Consider the following 14,779-nt stretch of genomic DNA (forward strand, 5'->3'; position numbering starts at 1 on the left):
CAGAAGAAAATAAACCAATTATTCTCACAAAATTGGTCATTATTATCACTGCATTCTGAATAATGCATGAGGGATCCAGGGAAGATTAATCGGAATGAAAAATATTCTGAATAATTTTCACTTTTTAACTCAGATCAAAATTCAAAACAATATTACTGCTAAATCATTTATTCATTTCTGTTTACCTTCTGACAGTTGCGTGGCTAGGAGTCTCTCCCAGGGAAAGGATGAAGCACTTTAGAATTACCCAGCACACATTTATTTTTCTTTCTTCCTTGGTAGATAACAAGTTCCTAACTATTCATCTTCTTGTAGAACAATGGAGTAAAATATCCTTCAGTCCTTTAGGAGAAAAGTTAAAGATGGGAAACCTGCTCATCAATAAGAACCCCTGTTCCTGAAACATGAAGGCCTTCAGAAAGAAAAAGCTACCATTGGAGAATGATTTCAAAATGAGCGTTGTAGATATGATTCCCCAGGGTATGATTGCTTGATAACAGAATACTCATGTTTAGGATAATCTGCCATGACCTTTTTTTAGTAGAGTTCCCTCCTTGTATCGTCTCTTTTTTGTTTATTTGTTTTCATGAATTACAAAAGGCAGCTATGAGGAAGGTTCCTACCCTCATTTGTTACTGGTATCAAAAGAGAGATGATTCTCTATACCTTCTACATCCTGGCAACCTTCCTAGTTTGGGTAGGTCGAAAGCATCTGACTGAATATTTTGATCTGAATTCAGGAAGTAAAGGCAAAGCAGCTGATATTTTTCCTGAGCACCTCTTCTTCTGAATGTGTTATCTTGGCAGATTTTCAGTGTGTCTCCCAGTAAGTTAACAAATGTGAGAAAGCAAAGCCATAAATAGCACAACTATTTACAACTAAAGTAGTTCAAAGCATTGGGTACAAGAATCACAATGGTACCAGATAATTATTTTGTAAATATTATGAAACACAGTACATTAAAAAAAAATGTATCTGCCTCTTAAACAATCAGATAGGTTCTACCTAAATCCAATAATCATGGTGATTTAAAACCATAAGGCCATGTGAATATGCTTGTTCTTCCCAAGCCCCATTGAAATTGAATGGGATTAAAATACAATTTTTACACATTTTTGTTGAAATGTTAAATTGAAAATGTTAAAATATAAATAAAGGTAAGAACAAATCCAGTGCAGCCAGAGGCCTGGCTACCACTATGGACCATTCTGACCAGGGATACAGTAAACGGTCACCAACAGAATGGGAGAAAAATGTAGAATAAAACTCAAATTCCTGCAAAAAACCAGACTTAGTGGACCAGTAGAAACTAGAGGAACTCCTGAGACTATTGCCCTGAAATACCCTTTAAACCTGGAACTGAAACAACTCCTTGGGGTAACCTTTCATTCAAATAAAAGATTGGCACATAAAAATAAACAATATCACCTGTGAGTACTGTGCTCCTTTAAATAATCATCTGTATAAGACCAAACAGTCAACATTTACCCTAAAGCAAAGCTAAGAAGGTACTGGGGAGACAGGGAAGCTAGATTAACAGAAATAGAGCAATCATTATGGAAATAATGGCAATACAGACACTTTGTGAAAAATGTAGCCACTGTAATTGATCAATATGTATAGAAATCGTTAAACTGGAACCTAATTTGCTGTGTAAATCCTCACCAAAAACATGATAAAATATTATTTAAAAATTTCATAAGAGTTCTGTGTGGCATAAAAGAAAAAAAAGAATAAATCCAGTGTAGTAATGATTAACAAAGAAGGTTACTATCAAATCAGGTTCTGAAAATTTTGTTGAAAATAAAATGTGTATGATATCAGATTGATGAAAAATCTCACAAAATTTAAGAACCTTCTTATAACACTATACATATGAAAGACAGTACTACCCAAAAGTGAGCTTTCTTAGAAGACGCTTGTAGCAAACATAAGATATGAGGCAGAAGAAAACGGAAGCAAAACTGAAGGGTGGACAATTAGTGGACTCAATAATAAAATGGGTGTAAAAGCCTGCTTAATTTCCCAGCTTTCAGAGCTGCTGGCTTCAGAGTTTGCTTCAGCTAAATGTACAATAACAGTCCCCTAAAGTAAGCAATCTTCCACTAGAGATTCATACTGTGTGTGCCTAGCTCAAAGCCAGAGTGGGGTCATAACCAGACAACTTCTGGATCTCTTCACAAACCTGGAAATTCAAACTACTTATGAATACAACAGTAGGATCCATTTAGCTGAATATATGCCCAGTTCAACCCATGACAACCAGTAATTCTATAATCAGAATCTAGATTCATTGTCCCAGAAGGCCTGTTATAAATAAATAAACTCAGTTGGGTAACCAATACAGATGAATCTAGACTCTATCCTTTGAAAAATCAATGAACAATCATGCTTAGTTAGAATTCTCCAAAATTAAACATGATTGATATTTTTAAAGGCTCAATGGTAGAGTTATATAGAATAATTGATAGGGATGGAGAAAAATATGGATTAAAAAAAGCAAAATGATCTGTAAAATTGAGACAAGAAATTCTCTCAGATTACAACGTAAAGGGAAAGAAAAGAGAAAATTATGAGACACGAGAAAAGCCATGAGACATGGCTGGTCAATTTAAGAGATCCATATATAGGTTTGGGGATAGGGTTGGGTTGTTATAACTAGCAAAATGATCATTCTAGAAGACAACGGAGCTAACATAGAGGAAAAAATAAAGAAAAAGAAAAGCCAATGTTAAAAGAAAGAACATCTGGACATAGCTAAGTTAACAACCCCAGAAATAAAGGAAAAATCATAAAAACGCATACACAAAAAAAGGTGATTTTTCATAGAGGTAAGAATCATGCTTGCATCATACTTTTAACCTACAATATGAAACGTTAAGGAAATAATAGTGTACATCTGTAAGGCACGAGGAAAGACAAATGCAAACCTTGACTCCTCTGTCCAGTTAAATCAGTATTCTGGATATGCATATATGTTCATATTCATATTTATGTATTTAAAATGCAAAACTGTTAGTACTTAGGTGCTTTTAGCAAAAAACTTTTACTAATATCTGCCAAAATAACAAAACACAATCCCAACAAACAGGAACATAAGAAGTAAAAGAGAGAAAGGTAAACCAAGAGCTCAGGAAATTTATATCCAATTCCAAATAATTTTTTGAATAATATAGCTGTGAAATCTGCTGCTTTTGTTATATGAGGATTCATGAAAGAGGCATAATAAAAAAATGGAATAAGTGGGAACTAAAACTGTAAATAATGTAGAATCTGAAAAAGTAATCAAGAGGGGTAAGGAATAGATTAAAATCTGCTAAAAGTCTTGCCTTATTCACAGGAGAGGTTATAGACATTTCTCAGATGTTAGCATTGATGGCAAAATATAAGTTTATCTATTAAAAACTTAAGGGCGATATTGTAGAAATGGCAAATGTTCTATTGCCTATGTACCTACACACACACACACACACACACACACACACACACACAGAACCTTAAGGGGTAACTTTTAGTATTAGAGAAGTAAACTAAATCAAAATTGGCAGAAATAAGACCAAAACGTATCTGTAACTTAAATGTGAATTTGCAGATTAGAGAAAGTTTTATGCAAACAACACACAACTTCTACGTTTGCCAACTGAGCCCTGCCCCGCCCACAAGGTATTTTTGTAAACACGCTATGCTAATTTTTTTACAGAAACATGTAAAAAAAATTGGCATAGTGGAACTTATGAAAATATCACAGTGAGAGGGAGCAGTTGGCAAACGTGTAGAAGATGTGCTTTATTTGGGTAAGAATATGGTATACACCCCAATCCAGCAACCCAAAACAAAATATAACATAAATTTGAAAATACATAAATGTAAAATGACATATTAGGAAAATACTAATATAAAGAAAACAAAATTGATAATCCCGTTAAAAAAAAAAAAGACCAAACTCACTGCCGTCGAGTCGATTTCAACTCATAGCCACCCTATAGGACAGAGCAGAACTGCCCCATACGGTTTCCAAGGAGCCCCTGGTGGATTTGAACTGCCGACCTTTTGGTTAGCAGCCATTGCTCTTAACCACTATGCTACCAGGGTTTCCAAACTAATAATACTAATACGAAAATTAGGAATCAGTGGAAGTGGCCTAAGATGATCCCTAGCCGCACAGTGGTTAAGAGCCAAGGCAAGTTACAGCTGCTAACCAAAAGGCTGGCAGTTTGAAACCACCAGCTGCTCCTTGGAAATCCTATGGGGCAGTTCTGCGCTGTTCTATAGAGTTGCTATGAGTCAAAATCAACTTGATGGCAACGGGTTTTATTTTTGGTTTAAGATGATATAGGAGTCCCTGGGTGCTGCAAATGGTTTACGTGGTTTGGCTGCCAACCAAAAGATTGAGGTTTGAGTCCACCACAAGGTGCCTTAGGAGAAAGGCCTGGAGATCTATTTCCAAAAAATCAGCCATTGAAAATTCTATGGAGCACAGTTTTACTCCAACACACGTGAAGTTGCCATAAGTCAGAAGTGGCTCAAAAGCAAATGGTTTGTTTTTAAGATGATATAACAACCATGAATCTTAATGCACCAAATAACACAGCATTCATGTGTAGAAGGCAAAACCTGTTAGTAAGAAGAAAACTGACAACACAACAATCTTTAAGTTTAATACTACTATTTCAGTAGCAAAGAATAAGAGTGCAAAACATATTTAGTGTATAAAGAATTTGAATAACAAAATTTAAAATGTCAATTATATATGTGTGTGTGCATATATATATATATATATGCACACACACATACATACCTCTATATATAGGAGATATTAAAGGGAAAGAAGGGGCAATAATAAGGCAACCTTATTTTTTCTCTGTCTTTGAAAAATTATTCTGTAGAGGCTATATTTCCCTTGTACTTGGATAAAATCTCTTTTAGATACTGCGAAGTCTTTAAGCTATAAACCAAAAAAATCCACTGCCGTCGACTCGACTCCCACTCATAGTGACCCTATAGGAGAGAGTAGAACTGCCCGATAGAGTTTCCAAGGAGAACCTGGCAGATTCGAACTACTGACCTCTTGGTTAGCAGCCGTAGCACTTAACCACTGAGCCACCAGGGTTTCCCTTTAAGCTATAGAGGGAAACAGTTCAGTGGGGAAGGAGGTCATGTTACTACTTCTCTATAGACCCCACCTTAAGCTATTATCTCTCCCGCTATAAGACACTTATAGACAGTGGCTAGACTGTCACTATGACAGGGAGATATAAGGAGCAGAAAACAGCTTCCTAAACGGAAAGCGCTGTAAGCTGGAGCTGGCACTCTCTCAGTTCAGTAGGTGTTTGATGCTGACTTTCACTCTTTGGTGAGCTGTGCATGTTACTTAAAGAACACACATTGCTTGGGATCTCTCCCTGAAGTCCTTTGGTGTACTCCTCCAGCTGGATGCTTATGATAATCACCTTCAGATTTTGGTTCTCAATAGTCTACACTCATCCAAGAAGCTCTCTTTTGGAATTTGGCCATATCTACATATTGCACTCTTAGGAAAAATCAAATCCCAGTAAGACAACTCCACGGGACTTTCCCTTTGCATATATCATTTGCTGGAAACATTCATGTTTGATCCACCTCTGAGAAAGCAGTCATTCTTCAAACCAAGCGCTTCTACTGGGCTTCTATGGACTCCTTTAATTTATTGCCTTTTGGTTCTCTCAGCCATGGGAGGTGATGTAACTCAAGCCCCAAGAGAAAACATCAAGGTTTCTGAGTAGTTTCTTTGAAACCTCTCTCAATATACTTGAGGTGAGAGAAATGCACACCCCCCCCCCCGGCTCCCCGCCCCACAGTGTCTGTAGGGAAATGCCACAGCATTCCAACAACTTTTATAAAGATATTTGGTCTCCAACCTCCAATTGTCTTTCATCCTTTTTACTCTCTTTTATAGGTGGCTGGTCAACTAGAAGATGAAAACCTCCTTTTCAAGGCACGTGTAAGTTGTCTAGCACCTCACTTTAGAACATGGGAGTACCTGTTACCTATTGTTTTGTACTCTTTTTAGGCCTTAGTAGAAAGTAAGTCCTGTTTTAATATCCTGTTACATAATAAGTGGAACACTGGGGACAATGAGTACATACTAGCACACTATATATTTTCCAGTGTCTATAATAGATCCCAAAGAAAATTCAGAAATAAAGATGTGAATGTCTCCAGCTTAGGTTATGGAAAATAACCAACGTGCATCAAGGCAAATCCAAGCCTCAAAAATAAATGTTATTTTTTTTTTTTTCAGATATAAGTTGTTATTATCTCAGTTCAAGGTCAGAGGATACATCTAGCCTTACTCTCTAAGTACCTCTCCCTGATTTTGAGAATATTACCTGTTTTTTTTTTTTTATATATCTGAATGTAGATACACATTTTAGAACTAACAAAACCACTTTTCTCTCCCAAAATGCAGAAGGTGAGCTAACTGTAAAGCTTGGCCTGCTGCTCCCAGTAGAATGCTTTGCCTACACAGGCAACTTAACTTGAAGATAATTTAAACATGAAACATTAGAACTGGTGTACACAGGCCTTGCCTTTGCCAGAAACTACAGATATACTTGTGGTGACTGACCACCTTAGCTTTTAGGCCTAAGGCTATCCCACCCAAGGTCTGAAGATACAAATAGTTGCTCCCTTTTCCTAGAAGACCTATTTTTTACAGTAGGAACTCCATTTTAGAAGTGGCTCATTAGGGGCAGCACTTCCAGAACCCCTTGGTGTGGGAAGTGCTCCACCTACTGGGAGTTCAGAAATCCAGAACTATCACCTTCCAGTCCTAGAGGGATTCTCAACAAGAGAGACTGAATAAAAACCTATTAAATATGTTGGGGATATGTTCCCCCAAGGAAAGAACAATGCCTTTATTTTTCCCGTTTTTGAGGTTGAGAAACACCTCAGCTGCTCATTTCTCTCTTGTGAGTGATGGAGATTACATATCCAGAAAGTAGTATGCAGCTAAACTCAAGGACAAATATCAGGAATAACACCTCTATTAAGTAGCTATTAAATAGCTACTTAACCTATGGTACCCAGCTGAAGTGAGTGACAGCACTACCCCTGAGTTAGGGAATGCAGAGTAACAGCAAATGGATGACCACTTGAACCCTACACCATGTCTCATACTAGGGTGGTGTCGATTTTACCGGTACTCAAGGTGAGAGATAACAGTGGATCATGTTTGTCAACCAGATATTTAGTTAACGCACCATTCTAGGAATTGGAATTTAACAATGCAGCTTACATTTCAGTGGGGGGAGACAGGTAATGCACAAAACTAATTAATTAATTAATATGCAGTATTCCAGGCGGTGATTATGAACTATAAAAAAAATTAAATCAGGGTAAGTAGATAGGGTAAATGTTATTTTTGGTTGTTTGGCCAAAGGAGGACTCTCTAATAAGAATACAATTTAGCAGATACCTGAAAGTAATGAGGAAGAAAATCATACATATACCTGTGGAAGAATGTATAAGGGTGCAAGGAGCATAAGCAAACGAACTGAGTTGGGAATCCTTGGCAAGAAAAGCAAGAAGGCCAGTGTGAGTGGAGCAGGTGGCAAAAGAGAAAAGCAGTAGGAAAGGTCAGAGGGGTTGTCAGGAACTAGACGGTACAAGTCCTACTAGGCCTTGCTTGGTAAGGACTTGTATTTTACTCTGAGAGAGATGAATGTTTTGAGCAGCGAAGTGACATGGTATGAGTTATTTTTCAAAAGAATTATTTCAACTGTATAGATTAGAAAAGGTCAAGGGTTGAGCAAAAAGATTAGATAAGAAGCTATTTCAGAAGTCAAGATGGAGGATAATGGTGACTGGACCAAGGTAGGTGTGTGTGTGTGTGTCTGGTGCAGCAAGAGATGAAGAAAGACACAGGACAAAGACAGAAAGACAGAGATTTGTACTAATAAAACAGAGGCTATATATACTTTTTCAAGTATTCATAAGATGTTTATAAAAAATGAATCATTTCCTAGAATGTCAATTAAAACTCAATTCTAAAAAGCTGAAATCAAACAGGCAGCATTCTTCAATCACAATATAACTGAACTCCATATTAGCAGTGTTAAACTAAACAAGTCTAATCCACTGGGAATTTTTTTTTAAAGTCCTCTGCAAAACTTTTAGCTTATTACCTGAGAGGTAACTAAACTAGGACTCATGTGCCCAGCCTACTTGTTTGCCTAGGCACAGAGTGAGACTGCAAAAACCGGGAAGCTTACATTTCTCAGGCATATGTCCATGAACAATTAGTTTAGTTTTTGCTTGTTTTTGCCTCTAGACCTTCTTGTGATTTCTCCTCCCAAACTATCCCCCAGTATTTTTAGCAGTATATATCTCTAATTTTTGTAATGTATATTTTAAAAGTGCATATCTCTTAAAATCTACTAAAGAACCTTTGTTTCTTTAATTACCACTTCAAAAACTAAGAAAAACTTAGACTATCCATTATGAAAGAAAAATCAGTTTAATATGATTGTACTGAAATCCTCAAGAACTATATGCTCTTACATTATGTATCTTTACTTTTAACAATCAATAATGATATTTCATTCTATTTTGTAAGGTACATTTGTAATTTTAAGAGTTAATCCTATCTTCATTGACAGCTGTATAGTACAATTTTCCAGTTAGAGATTCTTTATTTTCATGCATTTTCTTGTTTACTTGGACTAAGTTTCTAAATATTTCTTTCCAGGAAAAATACATTGCATGATACACTTCCTAATATCATGCACAAATAAATGATCGGATATTGAATGATATTACAGGTTTAATTTTTAGGTATGATAATACCAACATTATTTATATTTTAGGAAGATATATTGAAGTATTTATGAATGAAGTGGTAAGATGCTTTAGAATTGCTTCCAAGTAGTGAGAGAGAAGTATGTGGAGCTATAGGTAAAAGGAGGTTGGCTATGAGGTGATAATGGCTTTGACTACATGTGGGTTTATGTTTCTTGTCTCCTTACTTTTGTATATATTCGAAACTTTCCATAATAGAACAAAATGGGAGAGAAAGGTTGGTTATCGTTTGTTCTCTTTTATAACTGTATAATTTCCACTGTGGTGGGAATATTCTTGGGAGGTTCAAGGAAGAAATCTAAGAATATGATTTCCTTGGTATTTAAAATGTTATTTATTCTCTATTTCTTGCTTTCTTGATGCTGCTTCTATGGGCGTTGATTGCGGATCCAAGTAAAATGAAATCGTTGACAACTTCCATATTTTTTCTGTTTATTATGATGTTATTGGTCCACTTGTGAGGATTTTTTGTTCTATGTTAAGGTGTAACCAAAGAAAAATTGATGCATTTGAATCATGGTATTGGCGAAGAATATTGAATATATCATAGGCTGACAAAAGAATAAACAAATTTGTCTTGGAAGATGTACAGCCAGAATGCTTCTAAGGAGTGAGGCTAGTAAGACTTTATCTCACTTACTTTGGACACGTTATCAGGAGGGATCAGTCCCTGGAGAAGGACATCATGCTTGGTAAAGTAGGGGCTCAATGAAAAAGAGGAAGACCTTCAATGAGATGGACTGACACTGTGGCAGCCACAACAGGCTCAAACAAAGCAATGATTGTGAGGATGGCATAGGACCAGGCATTGTTTCAATCTGTTGTGCATGAGGTTGCTATGAGCTGGAACCAACTTGACAGCACCTAAGAACAATAACATTTCTTATTTGAATATTTAGATTAATTTTGCTTGAAGCTCAATATTTTCACTATGTCCATGTCTTGGTCTTTTAAAATTAAATATAAATGTTATTATGCCCCAAATTATATCTTCAGCTTTAAAATATTTTCTTTATTATATGTTTTAGTATCATTTTTGTTTAAAATTGTTCCAATTTCTTCAGGAATTCTATGTTGCCTTTCACCATTTTTTTTCTTTTCACTTAATATATTTGTCCTTTAATACTATTATAATCTACATTCTGACATCTCTACAGGCATACTTCATTTTATTGCACTTCTTTTTATGTGCTTTTTACAAATTGAAGGTTTGTAGCAACCTTGCACTGAGTGAGCCTGCTGAAGCCATATTTCCAACAGCATGTGCTCACTTCCTACCTCTGTGCCATGTTTGGTAAATCTCACAATATTTAAAACGTTTTCATTATTATTACATCTCCTATGGTGATCAGTGACTTTTGACATTACTATTGGAATTGTTTTGGGGCACCATGACCTATGCCCATATAAGACAGTGAACTTAGTTGATAAAGATTGTATGTGTTCTGGCTGCTCCACCAACCAGCTGTTCTCCCATCTCTCTCCTTCTCAGGGCTCCTTATTCTCTGAGACATGACAATATTGAAATTAGGCCAATTACTAACTCTACAATGGCCTCTAAGTGTTCAAGTGAAAGGAAGAGCCACATGCCTTTCACTTAAAATCAAAAGCTAGAAATCATTAAGCTTGGTGAGGAAGGCATGTGGAAAGCCGAAATAGGCCAAAAACTAGGCCTCTTGCACCAAACAGCCAAGTTGTGAATGCAAAGGAAAAGTTCTTGAAGAAAATTAAAAGTGGTACTCCAGTGAACACATAAGTGATAAGAAAGTGAAACGGCCTTATTTCTAATATGGAGAAAATTTTAGCAGCCATAACCTTCCATTAAGCCAAAGCCTAATCCAGAGCAAGGCCCTAACTCTCTTCAATTCTATGAAGGCTAAGAGAGGTGAGGGAGCTGCAGAAGAAAAGTGTGAAGCTAGCAGAGGTTGGTTAATGAGGTTTAAGGAAAGAAGCTGTATCTATAACATAAAAGTGCAAGGTGAAAGAGCAAGTGCTGATGTAGAAGCTGCAAGTTCTCCAGAAGATCTACCTAAGATAATTAATGAAGGTGGCTGTACTAAACAACAGATTTTCAATGTAGACAAAACAGCCGTATATTGGAAGAAGATGCCATCTGGGACTTCCATAACTAGAGAGGAGAAGTCGAAGCCCGGCTTTAAAGCTTCAAAGGACAGGCTGACTCTATTGCTACAGGCTAATGCAGCTGGTGATTTTAAGTTGAAGCCAATGCTCATTTACCATTCTGAAAATCCCAGGACCCTTAAGAGTTATGCTAAATCAACTCTGCCTGTGCTCTATAAATGGAACAATAAAGCCTGGATGACAGTACATCTGTTTACAACATGGTTTACTGAATATTTTAATCCACTGTCGAAAGTTATTAGAAAAAAAAAAAGATTCCTTTCAAAATATTACTGTTCATTGACAGTATGCCTGGTCATCCAAGAGCTCTGATGGAGATGTACAAGGAGGTTACTGTTTTCATGCCTGCTAACACAACAGCCATTCTTCAGCCCATGGACAAGGAGTAATTTTGACTTTCAAGTCTTATTATTTAAGAAATATATTTTGTAAGGCTATAGCTGTCATCCCCCATGCATCTGTCAGTTTGTCATACTATGGGGACTTGCGTGTTGTTGTGATGTTGGAGGCTATGCCACCAGTATTCAAATATCAGCAAGGTCACCTGTGGCGGATAGGTTTCAGCTGAGCTTCCAGACTAAGACAGACTAGGAAGAAGGACATGGCAGTCTACGTCAGAAAAAATTAGCTAGTGAAAACCTCATGAATAGTACCAGAACATTGTCTGATATACGGCCAGAAGTGGAGACCTTCAGGTTGGAAGGCTCTCAAAAGACAACTGGGAAAGAGCTGCCTCCTCAAAGTAGGGTCGACATTAATGACGTGATGGAGTCAAGCTTTCAGGACCTTCATTTGCTGATGTGCCATGAGTCAAAATGAGAAGAAACAGCTGCAAATACCCATTAATAACAGAAACGTGAAATGTACAAAGTATGAAACTAGGAAAATTGGATATCATCAAAAATGAAATGGAATGCATAAACATGGATATCCTAGGCGTTAGTGAGCTAAAATGGACGGGTATTGGCCATTTTGAATCAGACCATCACATGGTCTACTATGCCAGCAACAACAAATTGAAGAGGAATGGTGTCGCATTCATCATTAAAAAGAACATTTCAAGATCTATCCTGAAGTATGACACTGTCAGTGATAGGATAATATCCATGCACCTAGAAGGAAGATCAGTTGAAACAATTATTATTCAAATTTACACACCAACTCCCAAGGCCAAAGATGAAGAAATTGAAGATTCTTACCAACTTCTGCAGTATGAAATTGATGGAACATGCAATCAGCACGCACTAACAATTACTGGTGACTGGAATGGCAAAGTTGGAAATGAAGAAGGATCAGTAGTTGGAAAATAGGGCCTTGGTGATAGAAATGACATCAGAGACTACATGGTAGAATTTTGCAGGACAAATAACTTCTTCACTGCAAATACATTTTTCAACAACATAAACGGTGACTATACACATGGATCTCACCAGATGAAATACACAGGAGTCAAATCGACTACATCTGTGGAAAGCGATAATGGAAAAGCTCAATATCATCCATTCGAACAAGGTCAGAAGCATACTGTGGAACAGACCATCAATTGCTCATATGGAAGTTCCCGTTAAAGATGAAAAAAATTAGAACAAATCCAGGACAGGCAAAGTACGACCTTGAGCATATTCCACCTGAATTTAGAGACCATCTCAAGAACAGAATTGACACACTGAACACTAATGATGGAAGACCAGATGAGTTGTGGAATGACATCAAGAACATCATACATGAAGAAAGCAAGAGGTCGTTAAAAAGGCAAGAAAGAAAGAAAAGAGCAAAATGGATGCCAGAATTGACTCTGAAACTTGCTCTTGAATGTCGAGTAGTGAAAGCGAAAGGAAGAAATTACGAAGTAAAAGAGCTGAACAGAAGATTTCAGAGGGCACCTTAAGAAGACAAAGTATTATAATGACATATGCAAACGCCTGGAGTTAGAAAACCAAAAGGGTAGAACACACTTGGCATTTCTCAAGCTCAAAGAACTGAAGAAAAAATTCAAGCCTCCAGTTGCAATAGTGAAGGATTCTATGGGCAAAATACTGAACAACTCAGGAAGCATCAAAAGAAAACAGAAAGAATACACACAGTCACTATACCAAAAAGATTTGGTCAACATTCAATCATTTCAGGAGGTAGCATATGATAAAGAATCAATAGCACTTCTGAAGGAAGGAGTCCAAGCTGCACTGAAGGCATTGGCCAGAAACAAGGCTCCAGGAATTGATGCAATACCAATTGAGATGTTTCAACAAACAGATGCAGTGCTGGAAGTGGTTACTCATCCATGCCAAGAAATTTGGAAGACAGCTGCCTGGACAAGCAACTAGAAGAGAGGCATATTTATGCCTATTTCAAAGACAGGTGATACAACTGAATGCAGAAATCATGTAACAATATCATTAATATCCCACACAAATAAAATTTTGCTGAAGATCATTCAAAAGTGGTTGCAACAGTACATTGATAGGAAACTGCCAGAAATTCAAGCTGGATTCAGAAGAGGACACGGAACCAGAGATATCATTGCTGACATCAGATAGGCCAACGCTCAGGACCAGGCAATGTTTTGCTCTGTTGTACACAGGGTCACTATGAGTTAGAACTTACTCGATGCACCTAACAACAAAACATAGCTGTCACGGATAGTGACTACTCTGATGGATCTGCGCTAAGTAAATTAAAAACCTTCCACAAAGGATTCACCAATCTAGCTGCCACTAAGAACATTCTTGAATTATGGGAGGAGGTCAAAATATCAACATCAACAGGAGTTTGGAAGAAGTTGATTTCAACCCTCATGGGTGACTTTGAGGGGTTCAAGACTTCAGTGGAGGAAGTAACAGCAGATGTAGTGGAAGTAGAACTAGAATTAGAAGCGGAGCCTGAGATGTGGCTGAACTGCTGCAATCTCATGATAAAACTTTGATGGATGAGTAGCTGCTTCTCATGGATGAGCAAAGAAAGTCGTTTCTTGGGATGGTATTTACTCCTGGTGAAGATGCTGTGAACATTGCTGAAATGACAACAAAGGATTTAGAATATTACATAAATTTAGTTGATAAAGCAGCGGCAGGTTTTGAGAGGATCGACTCCAGTTTTGATAGAAGTTCTGTGGATAAAATGCTATCAAACAGCATCACATTCTAAAGAGAAATCTTTTGTGAAAGGAAGAGTCAGTCGATAATGGCAATTGCCCAGCCATCAAAATCTTCAGCAACCACCACCCTGATCAGTCAGCAGCCGTCGACATTGAGGCAAGACCCTCCACCAGCAAAAAGATTATGACTCACTGAAGACTCAGATGATGGTTAGCATTTTTTAGCAATAAAATATTTTTTAAATAAGTGTGTACTTTTTTTCAGACACATGCTATATCACATTTAATAGACTACAGTATAGTGCAATCATAACTTTTATATGTACGGGGAAACCAAAAAAAAATTGTGTGACTAACTTTATTGCAATATTTGCTTTATTGAGGTGGTCTGGAACAGAACTCACAATACCTCTGAGGTATGCCTGTATACAGCACTTGTTCAATTTTCTGTTGTATAGTTTCTGTTCTTAATCGCTTTTAAAGCAGGTTAAAAGTCTTCTGTAACTTCAGAAACTTCCTTGTATCATTGATCTCTCTTTAAAGTCCTACTTGTTTTGCCTCTCAGAAAACTGCATTTCAATAATCTCTTTTCTTACATTTCATCTCTTGGCATATATAGGTATGCTTTCTTCCTTTCTCAATAAGACAAAGCAGATAAAGTATTAAATTTATATGCTTCATATATAAATTCTTTTTTTAAATTG

This window comes from Loxodonta africana, chromosome 6 (genome assembly GCF_030014295.1).
Source record: "Loxodonta africana isolate mLoxAfr1 chromosome 6, mLoxAfr1.hap2, whole genome shotgun sequence".
Taxonomy (NCBI): domain Eukaryota; kingdom Metazoa; phylum Chordata; class Mammalia; order Proboscidea; family Elephantidae; genus Loxodonta; species Loxodonta africana.